This window comes from Anas acuta, chromosome 3 (genome assembly GCF_963932015.1).
Source record: "Anas acuta chromosome 3, bAnaAcu1.1, whole genome shotgun sequence".
Taxonomy (NCBI): Eukaryota; Metazoa; Chordata; class Aves; order Anseriformes; family Anatidae; genus Anas; species Anas acuta.
Genome location: NC_088981.1, coordinates 4,791,476 through 4,809,577, shown reverse-complemented (window position 1 = coordinate 4,809,577; position 18,102 = coordinate 4,791,476). Strand labels below are relative to the sequence as shown.

At 38.2% G+C, this 18,102-nt stretch overlaps 1 long non-coding RNA gene across 1 annotated transcript in view; it reads right to left on the bottom strand.

The window, feature by feature from the left end:
• Positions 1-10,711, bottom strand: part of LOC137852946 (uncharacterized) — a 32,513-nt gene extending 21,802 nt beyond the window's left edge. Inside the window, exon 1 of the long non-coding RNA XR_011094083.1 lies at positions 9,892-10,711. This is a non-coding gene — a long non-coding RNA (uncharacterized lncRNA). The remainder of the gene's footprint in view (positions 1-9,891) is intronic.
• Between the last annotated feature and the right edge of the window lie 7,391 nt (positions 10,712-18,102).

Genomic DNA, 18,102 nt, shown 5'->3' with positions numbered 1-18,102 from the left:
AGGAATGATTTATTAGAAGCAGACCCAAAGCCTCCTTGTTTCTAGGCCAGTTGTCCATCCCACAGGCTACATTTCAGCTGAAAATGAGTTCTTGATTATGTAACCAAGTGAAGCATTTGGACCCCTGAACACAATACTGAAGTATACAATCTCCTCAGAACGCATAAGTGTTTTTCATTAATATTTTCTTGGTTTTACTCCTTTTTTTAAAGAACATCCATAACTAGAGGGACACTAGCATTTGTGGATCCACTGTTTATGCCCTTGAGATAACTAAGTAACAAGCAACAGTAAGAGAAAAAGCTCATTGCAGGATAATCTGAATGTATACAAAATGTGTCAAATATATGAGTGATAACATTAATACTGAATTGATTAAGAATTGAACATGGAATCTGAGCTTTATAGAAATCACAGAAAACACAATAGCCTATTATTAGGCTGCAGGATACAAAGATGGTTCAGCTAAAAGGTCTTACGTAACTGCTATACCGAAGTTGACCCCATACTGGCAGCTTTATTACTCCAGGCTTAACATTGAAATACAGGGAAAATCCATAAGGAAACATTTTATTTATTTTTTAATACTGTTTTATAAGTAAAGGTGACAATGGGATATAGTGTAATTATGAATTATTATAGAAAGTACAAGTCCATCTAACATGTTTAGACAGAACATATTCATATTCACAGGACTCTATGCCACCAATTCAGACAGGTAAATTCTCTTGAAAAAGGACTGACCTACCTGCAAATGCTTCCAGGCTCTATCAAAATTAGGATAAAGTTCTAGGCTGAGAGGTCAGGGGCGTGAGAAGGGTTAGTGCCTGCACTTTCAGTTAGCTCATCTTTAACGTTTGTTAGCACTTAACACAGAAGAGACAACTACACTATTTATGGTGAGTTTCCTACTTTTTCACGCTGTATGCTTCAGCAACAATCCAGTCTGAACTGAAATGCAGATCCTATTCAGACCAGTAGATGGCACAAACCATTTATTTCACTATATTCATCACAATATTTATTGTAATGTCAAAGAATCACCTATTACCTTCAAAACAGGATTTGCTGTTTTTAGAATAAACAGGGATGTATAGGAACACTAAGAAACTATAATCTTTAAATGACAAGAGGCACTTACATGAATTAGCAGCTAGTCCTAAAAAAACACTTAAAATAATACAAGTATTCTACTATGCAGATGCTAAGTAAATAACCATGCAATAAAAATAGTTAGCAAGTACATTTGCGTTTTAAGCTTGTTGCATATTCATAATAACTGATAATACTCTTAAATATGAAGAGCTTATACAACACTGAAAAAAAAAATCTAACATGAACAGACTATGTGATAGCTGTGCAAAAGATACATCAGCTGGTGAAACTTAACTTCCCTGGGTAACTGACTGAAAAGTGACTAACCGGTTTCCTATAATGACAAACTCCGGGAAAAACCTACCTCAGTTGACAAAATGTCTTGTGCCGTAGAAAACAAAAAACTTCTGCAGGATAGAGTAGAAGCAACACAGATCAGGTGTAACTGACAACAAGGGGAAAAACTAGCTATTTATTTTAGAGCTAGGAAAAGGTTTAAAAGAAACAGCCAATAATTGAACCTTTAAAAAAAAAATAAGAGTTTGGCAGGTAAAAATCAAGAGCTCCAAATATATGTCTAAAGCAAAAATTCTAAGTGAACTTATAGCCAGTCATACAATAGCAACTTTGAAATCCACACCATTTCAGAGCCAAGAGAAACAGACTTTTCTTCCACTGTATAAGACAATCAGAAAGTTTAAAATGCCAAAAATACCTAAATATTTGGAACTGAATCAGTTCATATGCACGCATACTTGCAAGCATACTTCCACATAAATCATTCATGACAGTCATGGGTTATCAGGCTCTGCAGTGGATCTTTCTAAATGAGAAAAACACGGTAAAACAGAGTGTTTGTGTTTCAAAAAGAACACAGCTCCTGAAACATGGCTGTTGTTTGCTTCACTTTTATAAATATGTGTTGGAAAACTTCAGTTCTTGGAAAGAAAAAAGAACAAAGGAAGTGATTCACATTGAAATACAGGGCAGGGGAAATGCATCTTTCCCACTCTGTAGAACACAAAGCTCATTCCCATACAATTTTGATAAAATTCTTGGAATACTAGAGCAAGAAGAACCAGACTCCATTTTTTAAGCTGCAAAGATAACCTATAGCTACATAATTATAGGACTTAATAATACTTAATTTTATATTTTCAAAGAAATATTGTGACATCATGTCACTTTACAGGGCACACCACTTATAGCAGTTATTTGCTGCAGGAGTACATTAAATGCTATGCAATCATAGGGTAAATTATCCTCATATCTGTTGGGCAAATTACAACTTAACATGAGAAAAATTATAAATAATGTGAAGATTCATGGTTTAATTACTTTAATAGCAAGTAATTTATCAAATAATTAAGAAAAAGAAAGAAGCAGATGAGTAATTGGCTGGAATATACAAGCAAGAGTATTTTTTTGCACTGAGCCAAGAACTCCTAAACTATAATGCTAATAGTATGTGTGTCTTGTTTTTCCCTCTAATCTAGTACAACTTCAGGCCAGCAGAGCCCCAGGTAGTGCTTGTCCCTCCTACCTCTCAGTAAATCATGCCATGAGTCAGTTCAACGGGTAGACCCGAAGGAGAGTTTTGGTTTTGATAATTTGTTTTCTGGTGAATAAATCCAATTTTGCACTACTTGCTTCCTAGATCCAATGCAACAGAAGAGTTGTGAACATGCAGCCAGACATGAAAGAAGCTAATTATTCTCTGTAGGAGCCTAAAAGTAGGTTTTAAGGTAAACCTCCATAAGCTAGCAAAGAGGTTTTGTCTTTATTTTTAAAGGACACAGGGAAGCAGGAAAAAAGCTTTGTTCAAAGTTCAAATCCTGCAGTCTCTAGAGAAGAAGGAAAATGCTGGATCAGAAACAGGCCAAAACGGCTACCTCAGCAGGAGACAGAAGGAGGATCAACAAGTGAAATTGCTCTTTGACAATGAGTATTGCTGAGATGGAAACCACAAACTGCTGGCTGACAAAAAGAATAATGACAATTAGAGTCACATGTTTTAGATACAAGATGCTGCAGCAGACTGATTTATCCCAGCTGAACAGTAAAATAACCTTGTTACTGGCTATTTCCTTATAACCCCGGTTGAAAAGGCCACTCCAGCCTACAAGAACTCTACACATTAACGTTTGGTGGAAAGCTTTCTTTTAGTAGAACACAACCAACGTACTCCCAAAACTTCAGTAAAAGCATTTATATTAACAAAGGAAATATGAACTGTGCTACAAAGCAAATACTTAAAAACAAAGCTAGTTAACGTGATGATAGGTATGGTTCCTTGAGAAGACTTCAGAGGTTCCTTGTCCCAACACTGTGACAGAAATAGGAAGCATATGGGGTTTGCAGATTGGTTAGCAGCAAGTTCCCAAGACTTTACAAGCTCCTCAGTTTTATCTTCTGAAGCAAGAAAAGACAGCTTTTACAGTGGCTGAAGTTAACTTCCCTGGATTAGGGACTACTCTTCAAAGAATCATTTAACTAGACGGTTTTTCTCTTGTCAAAGAAGGAGAAAAAATGTCATACTTAAGTGTTTTAACAACATTCACTACAGAAAATCTGTCTGGAAACAAAGAACAAATACAAAATTAAATAACTCAATTGATAAATGTTGGCTACAATCTCCAGATGTTTTCCCCCATCTGCATCTCAAACAAAAAAAAAGGAAGAAACAGAATAAAACCTGCTTCTTTGGAGCCTTATCATCTTCTGACATATGCTAATTTGGCAGCCCTAGAAAGCATTCAGTTTCATGTTGTGACAGCATTTTGTAGCTAACGTTTGACTTCCGTTTCAGGTCAAAAATATTTCTTCTGCAAACAAGAGCAAGGCAAAGTCCGCAGACTCCTCAACTCTCCCTTAGGATCGATGTTGTGAGACTTCTACATTATTTTTTGGCCTATTTAGTAAACTTGAGGAATAATACTTGTCTTTGGCTGGTGTGTGTGTGTGTGTGTGTGTACTTGTGCCTTGAACTAAAACTGGTGATGCCTTCAATCGTAATAATTATAAATACAAATTACAGTTCAGACATTTCCACTTTTTTCCCTCTTGTGGGTAGCTACTGCAAAGCTACAATTAACCTCAATTAAAAGCAGGGATAAACTTTATACAAAGAATATGCTGTTCAGGTGTTCTTAACGAGAACAGCATTTGGCACTGTTTGATCTTTTTGTAACAGGGAGTTCTGCTGGGATGAAAATGAAAGTGGCTAAAGCTTAATCCAAGAGGAAAGTATTTTTTTCCTCTATACAAAAAGGGATTTCTCTAATAAAATGTACCTAGAAAGATTAAGATCTATTTGCACTCTAATTAGCCTGAGCAGCCTCATCTGAGACCTCACCCACACACACAGTCCGCTGGCACGTTTAATCGCTGGTGGAAACCTCCAATCCTTTTTCCAAGCTGTGTAGGCAGGTCTGTGCTCAGCCGTGCCCTTGCTGCGCTTGTCTTCAGTGGACTTTGGGAGCTGACCTCCAGCCTGCCTTATCACCTTACATTTGCATCGTTTCTGACAATCATATTTCCGAGGAGCACTGGGCTGCTCCCAGAATCTGCCACTGCCACCAACCCTGTCCTGTCCAGCTACTAGAAAGCAGATTTTCTGGAACCCTTACCTTGCCTTTTCTGGAAACAATTCCCTTGAGATACGTTTAACACTCCTGCCACTGGTACTACTTCCTACTGATTTTCCAGTGATATCACAGCTCTCCAAGTAACCTCTTGTGGACTACGCAGAGTGGTCTTATTTGCGTCAATTACATAACTTACATGGAAAAAGCAGTGTTTACCTATATAGTTTAATCTTTATGCCATTAATCCAGCTTGCTAACCATTTTCACTTAAAGAGTTTTAGTTAACTGTTGCCCAAACTAAAACGTATCAGACTACACTGTACAAAAACTATACAACTTCCCTTGAAGTCAAAGGGTTTGAATTTTGACTTCTGAACTTTATCTTTCATTGAAAGCCTCCCTCTGTGTTTAAAAATACTTTGTGTTAATTTTTTAGTTGTATACTTTTAAGGGGACTTATTTTGCATTACATTTCAGACATGCCATTAGTTCAGGATGAGAGCAAGCATCAGTACCTGATCTGATGGCTATCAGCCTGGAAGCATCCTCACCTAACCCAAAAAGGCAGGTACAGCAGAAGACGCAAATAATGGTCTGGGAAAGATAGGAAAGAGTTGGGAAGCTTTTTTCCCACTCCAAGAAGACACATTTCATTGTCACTCCCTCTCCCCCCCCTTTTTTTTGTATTCTCAAGCTACTTTTATATGCTGTTTAAATCATTACCAACATGCAATGGAGCTGAAACACTGTTCTGTCATTCCCCTTCCCACCTACTCCTAGCTACATACCTGTCCCTCCCAGCAAAAGTGATATTACAGCCACAGCGATGCATATCCAGGTTAAAACAAATCACTTTGTCAGGTTAGTTTTCAGTGCTAGCTTAAAGCGTACATGAAACCATGGCCTCGTTAATCAGCAAAATTCATCTAATTACCAGAAGTCACAAGGGATGACCCTGCTACCGTAACATTTCACAGCTTCCATTCCCAAACTCCATGGGTTGTGTTCTCCACTTTCATCAAGCTTGTGACCCAAATACTAGCACATACGGACAAAATCCTATTGCCCTTGAGACCCAGTTTGCATCTGCAATGGTCTTTTGCTCATATATTAGTGCTGTAATGCAGAAATCTCTCACCTGATTCCATCACCTTTCCCTTTTACATGAACTATTTTCCACATGCTATCAACAGAGGAAAATGTAGTGTCAGGCTGGGAAGATTAAGGAAAGCCTTCCTCCCAACCCTTTTGTAAGGCTATTGCCTGACCCCCCAGTACAGGCATACCATGTCTCAGCCCAATAGATCTTTGTTTTTCTGAAATTCTGAACAGAACAAAATTGTCCAAGTGAGAAACCACCATTTATTCCAGCTAAACTAGATGTTTTAGTTTGTGTTTTCTGACAGACTCCTATTTGATATTACTGGCATATCTCTTACAGAGGAGGGAAGCTTTGCTAATAGTCTACTTAGGAAATCACAGAGCTTTCCCAAGCTCTTATCACTAACCCAACAGAGCAGGGCTAACAATAGCATGGTTACTTCCAGAACAATTTACACTACCCATTTTCTTTCAAGAAGCAACTAAACTATTCTGAAAGGTTGTAGATAATACTTATTTACAATAGATGAAACATTTTGGTCTTTTCATTCTCTATTTCCATGGGAAAATCTCCGTGATTTCCCTTGAGTTCTCTTTTTGTGTGCAGTCTAGACTATCATAATAGTTTTGACAATTATTTTTATTACATAACTTTGAAAAACAGACTCTCATAGAATTTGGTTGTTAGAAAAATCCTGCTCTGAATAAGATAGGACAATGTGTGGCTTTTGAAAAAAAATAATCATAAATTCCTCTATTGTTGGTTTGCTTTCAAAGTTGACTTCTCAGTCTAGAAAAGCTAAAGCTATATTTTAGAGCATGCCAACCACCAATATATATATAAGGAGCTTTCCTTTTCCTATACTTCTTCCCATGCAAAAGGAAGCAAGTAAAAAAGTAAAAATAGGGTTTGGCCTTGAACAACTATTCCAAAAGATGCTGAAATGATCACCCCAAACACTAAAAACTTGTAGATACCACTGAAGCTAGCTGATAGAGACTTGTTAGAGCTTTATGTTATCCTAGTCACTCTCAGTTAGAATGGAAAAAATACTTATGCTTGGGAATTCTCCCATGAATGAGTAGTGAATGATGAGGAATCATTCTCTAGTCCTATGGGCAGTATGTATTTCATACCACTCCATTAAATCAGGTGTGATAAATATTTGTAAAAAAAAAAAATTGATTTTGTATACAGGGCCATGATGCTAAGCTGTTTAATGAAGGAGTGCTCATCGCTGTGCCTCTGAACTAGACAGGAGAGACAGGCAGGCTAACATGACATTTTAAATTTTTGTAATAAAAGGTTGCTTAAGGTGCGTTTTCTGCTAAATATCTTTATTATAGACTATTTCTGATTCTATGTTGACCTCCTCCACAATTCAACCTTCTGGACTACTTCTCTGTATTATTTCACAGTTGGAAAGGATAAAAAAACTTGTTAGTGTTAAATGTTAAATAGAAAAGATTCCTGCTAATAGATTATTGATCATACTTGAGTGACCTTTTGAACATCACGGTCAGGATGCCCTTCTCCCATTTAGGCTTAAGGATCTAACATATTTAAAAAATATTAACATTACAAGCTAGTTATTTTCATGAGCGAAATTGTTAAATTGGGATGCACATCTGCTGTAAGAGGAGGTAGCATCTCTGTTTTTTAACCATAGATTTTATGGAGTATTTTATCAAACTCATAAAACCCACTTACAAAAAAAAAAAAAAACAAACAGTAAAGTTCTTTATTATTCTGCTACAACCACAAACTTATTTGGCTGAATAACTATGAGAAATGATTTTCTACCTCCCTATTTCCTCTAATCTTTAGGTTAACAATTTTAAACAAAGCAAGAATGGAAAAAAGTTACAGGTAAAAAGGGTATATGTATTTCATGCACACTGTCCTACAGACCTTTATTTATTTATTTAAGTTGTATTCTGACATGCAACTTGAAACTAAGATTCAGAATCCCAAATCCTTTTCAATCTAAGATGTGGAACATCAGAGCTCTAGGTTTAAGGCTAACTGCTGTTAGGTGACACCTAGTTAAAAATCACACTACTGCTAGTACGTATTTCACTTTATAAGTAAAAAAGAATCAAACTAAAGATCCTATGAGTACACAAGTTTTTAACCTCATTACAAACCTAGTTGAAATGGTTAAAGGCACACCAGGTTTGCATCTGTACAACACTGTCACACTGTGTTAATCTAGGCTTTCATCCTGATCCAGACAGCTCACTGGAACACTTACAGGGGAACACATGCTTCTAATTACCAATTTTCTCAGTGCAGACATATATTAAGACCTGCATTTCCCGAATTATTGAAATCTAATTCCCAGCCATCTTTCCCGCAGTACCATAAGGCAAGATGAACTTAAGAGGACTGTCATAACCACGTACAAGTTCGCTGTCAGTACCTCCTAGCACCTTATTCACACACATCGCATTGAGAAGTGATTGCAGTTACTTTGACACAATGTCTTCTTACAGGGAGCAGGGAAATCAACTTCTGACATTGCAGGTGCCATTGACAGCACCCTTAGAAGCATGGTAACCTCTGTCACAGAAGGATTGTGTCTTGTTACAGCATTGTTAACCACGCACGGCACAAGGTTCACACAGCGTCTGCTTCTTGCTAACTCGTTCTTTGAAGAACTTGAACTTGTCTTGCCCACAGATAATCCAAAGCCAATGACAAGCTTTTGTTTTCCAAAGTTTCTGAAAGTTTGCATCTTTTCCTTCTTGTAAATATCTATCTAGTGTTTAGATATTGCCACAGACAGTAGAGGAGTCTCGTCTACCACGTAACTGTGTACTGACTGGGCCACTGAAACCCTCTACTTACTACTCAAGTAGATCAGGAAATTGTCAAGTCTCAGACCCACAATGCTCCCTTTTGCTTTGAGGTTGGATGATTTTACTCTTTCCTTTTAATTCTGGGATGACTAGTTTCTGGTTCTATCCTGCCTACATAAGAAATAGCTTAATTGTTCATAGACACTTAGAGCTTGCAGGGATGTTTTCTTTCACTAAACCTGTCCAGAGGATTCTCACAAGGGAAAAAGTTTTCTATGGACAGGAATACTCCTGATTTTAGTCTTACTTTTCCCTTTAGAGGAGAAAAGGGAAGCCACAGAGGAGCAGGATCAAAGATTAAGTTTAGTCACAGGTATGAATGAAGAAAGTGTTTTAAAAACATAGATTGCCAAAGGCTAAATATTAATTTATTACAGTCTGAAAAAGAGAGATCAGTGAAAATACAGTAAAGCACACAAGAAAGTCTCTAAATCAAAGAGTTCCATATGAAAATCTGAAAAAAATAAAACATTTAAATGAATTGGATCAGAATCACTTACACATTAATCACACATTTATCATTTACAGCTGATAGATTCAGGAAGCTGCACCTTTGTCTTCAAAAAATTTGGGAAGAATATTCTAGTTTTCTTCAGTGCCGACTTAACAGCTTTCTATTTTAGGGAAGTAGTTTCCTATTTTTTTTTTTAAATATCCTATCTCCAAGAAAACACTAAGAAATGATCTAGTTTCTACTCCTTTCTTACCCCCTCTTGTCCCCCAAGATATGTAATTAGTTGACAGATTTCCACAATGAACAAGCTAAAGATACATATTTTGGAATTTAAGTCCTGTGTTCATCACTTGGGACACGTTTTAATTTCACAGGCTGTTCAACGTAAAAACTAGGAAAGTGTCCTAACAGAAGGATAGCCAGGTTGTTGAGGGGGACAAGTTTCTTGTTCTTTCCCTTTGTCTTCCTACCTCTGGGCATCAATGCTATTCACATGAACTTGGCAAGCCAGATGTAGCTTGAAAAGGAATTCCACTATCAGCAAAAACACCGCAAACATTACAGCTTGAAAAGATTGTAGAAGCAGAATTTCTCCCTTGTAATATACATCCCAGTGTTATTTGGCTCTATCTCAAAACCTATTTTTCATGAGTCCGTCCTTACTGTGAAAAAAATTAATGTTTTTTAGTTTAATGACTAATGACCTTTAGTTACAGTTATTTAAATTACGTGCTTATCTTAAAACCTTCATCAATAGTGTTTATCTTAGGAAATTTATTGGTATGTTCCCACCTGTTTTTCTCTCAGCCACTTTACTGATTTCATTCCTCTATTCTCTTCTTCCTAAGAAAGAAGTAATTAACATATATTTTCTGAAATTGTGTCCATCTGTTTGTAACATACTGATAATGATATACTCAAGCCTACCTACAACATTCCATGAGTGGTCTCATGAAAATTATATTAAGAAGGCCACTCCCCTGCTACTGTTCAAAACAATCCCCACAGATATGCCATAGTTATATTGTCCTTTTCTTCACCCAGTCACTGAACAAAGACATCTAATCGGCTCCCCATTTGCTCCCTTAGCTATTACTGTCTTCCAAGTTTTCCCTTGTATTGAACTTCTCACTTTTTTTCCAAGGACATATCAGTTTGTATTTTTCCTCTCTACTCAGTTATGTTCAATTCCCTGTTTCCAAGATTTTTGGATTATGTTATTTCTTATTACAGCTTATAAAACCTTCTAACTTAAGATCATCTGTAAACACTGTTAAAAAATCATTGATCTGGGATTGAGAGAGGGAGTTAAGAGAATTTCAGTAGATAGGATGCTGATTAACGAATACCTAGATTGTTGTATTAAAAATAGATGTTGCTTAATGTCTTTGCTTACTACTGAGCAAATTAACTGAAACAAGTCTTGGGGCCTCTCACAAAGGATAGTTCCTGACAAAAACGGGGAACCTGTCTCAAGAACTGGCTGAGTCCGACCCTGTGGTTTGGACAAGAGCCAAGGAGCAGCTGAGTCTGCACAAAGGCAGGAAGTCAACGAGTGGTGATGGAGGAGAGTTATCAGCCTTCACCCCCACGACCCCTGGCAACCACCAGGAGAAACTGGGCAAATGCAGCTTATGGAAATGACTTATTGAAACTAATTTTAATATGAAGTGGGGATAGGTCATGCATATGTATAGGCGCATTGGAAAGCTTCATGCACACGTAATTCTTCACTGCATATAACCCAGGCGAGTTGCTGCGTTGGGACGTGCATGACTTTGGTGGGACTGCCCCCCGTGCTGCCCAGCTGTACAGTCTTACCGGTTGTGGAGTCCGTTTTCTGCACGTCAGAATGCTCAAGGCAGATGAGTTGTTTTCTTCCACACAAGAATAAATTAAAGTGCTAAATTAGTTTGGTCAAATTTGGGCTGGGAAGGTAAAGAGCCAAAAGTAATTGAAGAATAAGTTGCGTATATTAGAATCTCTCCCAGTATGAAAAAAAAAAAAACACAAAACAATTAAAAACAACAGCAGATGCTCAATGAGAAGAGGAATGCTTAGGTGGGGATTAGTTCTGCCATTTCTAGAATGATAAAGTAAGCTTGTAAGGCCAGACTGAGTTCGCTACATTCAATAATTAGCCCATCATATTTTCTGGTCCCGTTACATCAGAAAATCATAGAACTAAGATGACAGCTGCATGAGAAAGTGTGAACTACGAGGCCACCCAACATCTTTCCCTGCTTTCAGAAGAAAGTCTTCACAAAAGACATTGCGAGGTCAAGCAAGAACTCGGCAGAAATCCCAGCCCCCCAGCCCCTGAATAGGTTTGGGAAAGGACCTTTACTGAAGAATGAGGTAGAGGCTGAAGCTGTTTACAGTGACACTGGTGACATTAACAGATTGCTTGTTGTGCATTCCCCAGACATCCTTGGAAATTTATAGCTGGCAATTTCCTCTGAATGCCTCATTCCCTTCACTTCACCATGACACAACACCTGCTTTTGCTTTTCCTTTCCCTTACTTCCCTTAGCTGTCTCTTTCTCCCCTCCCTGCTCTGCTTATTAATCCTTCATCAAGTTAGTGTCACGATCTCTTTACAGGGTGATGTTTTTTCTCCTACTTGCATGACATTATCTGCTTTTAGAACATCACCTTTCTGAGGTACACACCACCTAATGCTAGTACACTACATTAGAAAGTAGTCCTGCTCCTGACAAACCTTGAGAGACCACAAGTAAGCATTGTTCGAGAAGCTCTTCTGCTAAAACTCTAAAAGTGCTAATGACAAACTACTAAACTGATAGAGAAAATTTATGGGAAGAGTGTTCAGAAACCCCAAAACTATCAGAAATTAAAAAACCTAAAACTAAAACAAACAAACGAAAACACTTGCATTTGAGATAACAGGACGGAAGAATGCTACACAGCTTTCCAGTTTGTAGGTGAAAGCTAGTAAGCACTTCTTGCTAATCCACATCATCTTTATTTCGTGACAAAATTGGAGCAGTGGCCCATCCCTTCATCTATGAACAGCGTGTGCAAGGATTAGGAAAACGTTCAAAATATTCTTGCTGCCACAAATTGTGGGGCCCTGATGAAGAACAAATAGACTAAACTATTCACTTAATTCTGCCTACACCATTCCAACCTACACCATGTTTGCTGCTGGTTTTCATGGGAAGTTAAGATCTCCTCATAAAAGGTAGGAAAGCAGATCCTTCACGTCTCTACAGACGTGGGTGTAAGGTATTACACAGGACTAATTTACATTCACTTCAGTTTTCCTTTGGCAAAGGAAAACTAAAACTAAATACTCCCACTTCCCAACTTCACTCACTGTATTATGCATTTCTTCCTCTGCCCAGGGGTTAGTATCAATGATACTGGCATACATTCACAAACACCTGAAAAATAAACTCACAGCACCCAGGTTTAAGATCAAGTAGCAGAGATTTGATACTTTGGGAAAGACAAATATATTAAACCTGTAAACACTCCTCCAACGCAGTTCCATCATATAATATGTGCTAGTGGGGTACAAGATAACTAATCATTTCAACATCTATTTCTTTCAGAGGCCACAAAAGATTTCTGACAGCATTTATTAAAATCAAAATTAGTGATGTCGATTGAAGAAAATCATCTGACCATATCAGGAGTTAAACTATGTTCGAAGACCAGAAATAAGCAACATTTTCACATACAACAATATCAGGGAAAGTTATATACACCAATGGGAAACTTAAAGTTCTCTCAAATCACTCAAACTGGAAGGGACCTTAGGACATCTCTGCTCAATAATCCAACCTCCTGCTCGAGCCACAACAAATGCTGAATTCAGACCAAGCAGCTCACAGCTTTGTTATGCTTATTTTTACAGTGCAGAGTAGTCCCCTCATCTCCAGTAGGAACCTCCCACTTGCATTTATGCTTGTTGCCTCTTGTTCTCCAGCCATGCATTTCAAAGAACTTGGCTTGCCCTTTCCTGTAAAATTATTCTGGGCACTGGGGGGCTGCCTGGGTGTCCCCTCAGTCATCTCTTTTCCAGAAAGAAGCAGCCCAGCTCCCTCAGCCTCTCCCCCTTCTTATTGCCTGGCCTCTGAAGAGCTCCCATGGAGCTTTCAACATGTTTCTTGTACTGAAGGACCAAAAACCAGGCATTGTGCTCCAGATGCAGCCTAGTGAGTGCCAAGCTGAAAGGAATAATCACTTCACTTCATCTACTGGCTACACTCCTGTTGATACAGCCCTGTACAGTTAGCTTTTATCACTACCAGGGCACATTGCTGACCTGAAACCCAACCAAGTTTTCCTATTCGTTTCAGCAAGGCCTAAATTCCAGACTGAACATATAATAAAGAAGACAACAGGCAGGGAACAGCAGCAACAAAACACCCGGCATAAGCTTACACATACCATTGGTCGTTATTGTATTAGAAAGAAGTTGAGATCCATTTATCCTGTTAAAAGAGATGCTTTTTGTATGACTGCACTCCGTTTCTGAACCATCCTTTACCAAGCTTCTTACAGAAGAGAGGAGACGAGTACTCTGTCTTCTCATACTACAGCTTGTTTGTAATAGCCACAGCCTGCATAAAGATACGAGGGTCTTTTCCACCAAAGAATTTAAGAGTTATCTGAAATAAGCAGAGCCAGTGATAACTGCTTCCTACTACAGGATAGCTAGGAACTACCCCCTTGCTCAAGCACAGGATACGGCTTACTAACTTGCCAGACTAAGGCCTGGTTTACTGTTAGGATTTTTAAAGAACACATTTCATTCTGGGATGTTGCAGATGCAAGCGTGAAAATCTGCATTTAACCTTCCATCTGAAATAACTAATTTAAACAGAAGTAGTGAACTGTCAGTTTAACAAACTAATCTAAAGGATTTGAACTCTTCTCCTGCATAAAAATACAAACAAAAGAAAACAGAAAAGGAAACCTTCTGCACAAGCCAAAGGAGTTAATATCTGACTTTCTGGGCTCTTACATCAGTTTGTTTTGAACACCAGGGCTAGCTAGAACATCAAAACATACATAGACACACTGTTTATTCTCAGTGCTAGAATTACAACCCTGTTTTTAACCCATCAGCAACTTGCTACATCTATTCATTCTGGTTTTGAATTACTTACAAATTCAATCCAACCAGTAGCAATGCTATCTTTATTCATAAGTCACGCTGCCAAAACTACAGATTTGTTAATTACTAGACAAGTCAACCCACGACACTAAGGTAAATAAGGCGATATAAAGCACTACTTGCTAACTTCATGACAGATGTCACAGGATGCAGTTACTTTTATCTGCGATTAAAAATGTGAGTGTTCATATTCCAACTATTCAAGTTCTTATACTCTTCAAAAACTTCCCTCCCCTCATAAAAAAGATATGATTTATGAATCATATGCACTAAAAATGGAGCTCTCTGCTGTGATTGCTTTAAGATAACAACTATTATTTGTAAGAAAGCCTCAGAGTTACAGTTTCCATTTATGAAGGGCAGAGTAATTCAGAATTTATGAACTTGACTACAGAAACAACATCTATCTGTGGGTAACAAAGCTTCCATGAACACCTTCTTGAATTAAGGCAAGCTAAGTTAATACACAACTTTCAGTCACACCTCCTCCTGCCCCTCCACCTGACCTGTGACTATCCTGGAAGCAGGGCGATTTCTTCAGTAATACATCACACAGGACCTAATTTGGGAACATATGATCTTGCATCTCCTCAGCTTCTGCCTGAAAAACACATTCGGATATCAGTGTTGTTTACCTGGCCTTCCCAGAATTATATATAAAAGCACAACACAATCCCACAAAATGAAGACCAAGGAATAAGAACCCCCACAGCACTTTTGGAACCCGTAGGGCTGTTGAGAATCATAGTTAGGAATAGAATATAAGTAGCTGTAATGATGATTTTCTTACTGCTAGAAATCTTCTGGGAATTACTACAGAAACAACCTTAGTGCTACATCTCACAGAAGGAATGGGTTAAAGTGATAGGAAAAACAGTTCTTGTACAGCCCACCAGTTTAATAGCTGAACACATACAATCAGTAAAGGTGGAAAGCTAACGAGAAGACTTCAGAAAAAGCAGCATACACTTCCTTTTTGTAATTTATCAGCAACAGCACAGTCCATAACTGTCGAGCTCCTTTCTGCTAAGATACATACTTCAAACTACCAGTAATTTAGCAGTGATCTTTATCTACTTCATTTGAGATTTCTGCATGATCCTGCCCTATGCCTTACATTATTACTATTAGGGAAGGCAACTATACTGAAGGTGGTTTTCCTGTACTAAGATGAGCTTGGTGTTGCTAGGCTAAGCATTGTTTTAATGACTTGGTTTTGCCAAGCTTTCTCTTTGGTGATTCTCTACCAGCAAGGAAGTGCCTGTTCAAATTGGAAACTTAATACATCATTGCTCAATATTGAGCATCAATCACGTGAAATGCCTTCCTTTTTTGGACTGTGATCTCAAAAGCTACTTCAGCTAAAAAAAACTAGTGCACTGGGGAACAAATAACCTACTGAGAAGGTATAATTCTTAAATTCAGTTCTGAACTATTCCACATACTTCGCAATTTCATAATCTCACATGGCATTGCAGAGCTAGTAGCTTAGTTCATTTAACATAACAGAATAAGCTCCCAGCATGAATATATATAAACCTATTAACGGACCCTTAGTTGAAAAGGTTAGCTCCCACATAAACCTACTAGCTCCTTAAACTCCTTTGTAGAAGTTAATTGATTTTTAAAGAAGCATGAAGCTTTATTTAAAGGCAAACTTTAAGGTTCTGGCAGCAAGCGCTCAAAACATTATATATGCTGTCATCTATAATGCAAGGAAAGTTAAGTAAATTGTAGGGATTTTTTTTTTTAAATCACCAGTGTTCTCTGATAACACTTCAGCATTCACATACAAAAAAAAAAAAAAACAGAAAAAAAAAAAGGTTTATGAAGCTAGTGCTGTAATTATCCATTAACTTCAACAAATATTGGAATATTTCTGCCAAGGACAACAGTTTTAGAATAATAAAGTAGGAAAAAATTAAAGATTTATACAACTTGAAATAATGAATTTAATGTTATTGAATTCTTCATTTTATGTCTGCATGAATTACTCTACAAGACAGACATTTTGTGGACAAGTGGTCCCACAGGAAGCCACCTTCTCTCTCTGTTATTATCCTCAGCATTCCACGGCCAAGTATTTCTTTCTATACTCCTTTCTGTTCTGCTAGTGTTTTTTCTTGTTGTTTTGTTTTTTTGTTTGTTATAAAGCCATGGAGAACTTATCCTAGAAGGTTCAACCACAAGCTTCTTAGAGCCTGTAGACAAAAACAAACAGTAACTGAGAGGCTTATATTTCACATGCTAGGAGCTCAGACTATTAGGGCAGACCACTTGAAACCATAATTGATACAGAACACATACATGTTGACAAAGGGGCACACACCCTTCAGTGTCTCTTCATTTTCCAATTCAATATTGTAACTCCTATTTTAATTACTCGGTGAGGAATCAAAGGGCTTATTTTCATTAAGCTAATTTATTATTAGCAAACAACACTAGTAGCAAAAATTAACACCTATATACCCCATTTAATACTCTGGGGTAGTTAGTCTCCAAAACTGCTAAAAACAACATACACCTTTCCAAAAAAAAAAAAAAAAACAAAACACTAGTACTCCCAAATCTCTACTGCGGTTCCACTTTGGAGAAAAAATAAGCACAGAAAAAAAAAAAAAAAAAAAAAAAAAACAGCAAAAAGCAAAAGGTACCAGCACAGTTTCTCAAGACAACTACAAGATTAGTTTTTTCAGTTCAGGAAAAAAAAAAAAATGAGGATGACTTTAGAAGACTTTTTGTGAGCAAAAGTCAGCATTTCTAAGAGGATAGACTTCCTTGTGAAGTCTCAAGCTGAACACACAGAGGAAAGTACAAATCACTTTAAAAAACCTGTGCAAATGAACTTAAGCGTAAACTTTCCCTGCCTTCCAACTGGCCATAGCTCTGGTGAACAACACCTCAGAGTGCTATGGAGGAAGTTTCCTTTCGATTCTACCAAGAGAATTTGGTGTCCTACAAATTGAATGCACATCTTCTATAAACAGTTTCACTGACAGTACATTGGTGTCCCAGGACTATCATCAAAAGGAAAGCTTTACTTTAGACTAGGTGGTAAGAACTGCAGTGCTTGTTCCTGGGATAAATACTTTGTAATGTTATCCTCCCCTCAGAAATTAGTCCTTTTTGTAAAAGCTCTAGAACTACTATGTCTCCAGATAAGGCTTTGAAACAGGTATGCAGATACCAAGTACTTTCACTGAACGCAAGTTATAATACAGCACATTTGTTTGTACAACAGAACTCACACCAGGCTGTTTTTTAACACAAAATGTGCTAAGTTCATTCCTGCACTCCTTTTGGTGACAGTGAGATGCACAACCACAGCTGCTGAGCCTACATTACCCCTGAGAACCCAGCCCGTGCCATAAAATCACCCCATCCATTCCCCACATATGGCAGACGAGTGCTCCTTGCTCGGTTAAAGCCTTCTCTCTCCTCTGTGCTCTGTGCCAGGCAGCTGTGCCTGAAGCAGGCTGTGGGGCACAGAGATGCCGCAGAGAGCCAGACGCCCAGATACATGCTGATAGTGGGACGAAACTCCCTTCATGCCCCAGAGGCCTTAGGGCAGGATAGGGGCCAGCCAGGGGTACCTGAGGCAGCACCCTATGCCTTCAGAGCCCAGCCTGTCCCCTGCTGCCAGCCTGGGCCCAGTCACTCAGAGGGGCTCCCTCAGAGGTGTGGAAAATGGACTCCACCATCAGTGAGATTGTACAGTAGGGATGCTTACTGAGCGCTGGGCAGCACGGGGGGCAGTCCCACCAAAGTCATGCACATCCCAACACGGCAACTCACCTTGGTTATATGCAGTAAAGAGTTACATGTGCATGAAGCTTCCCAAATGCGCTTATACA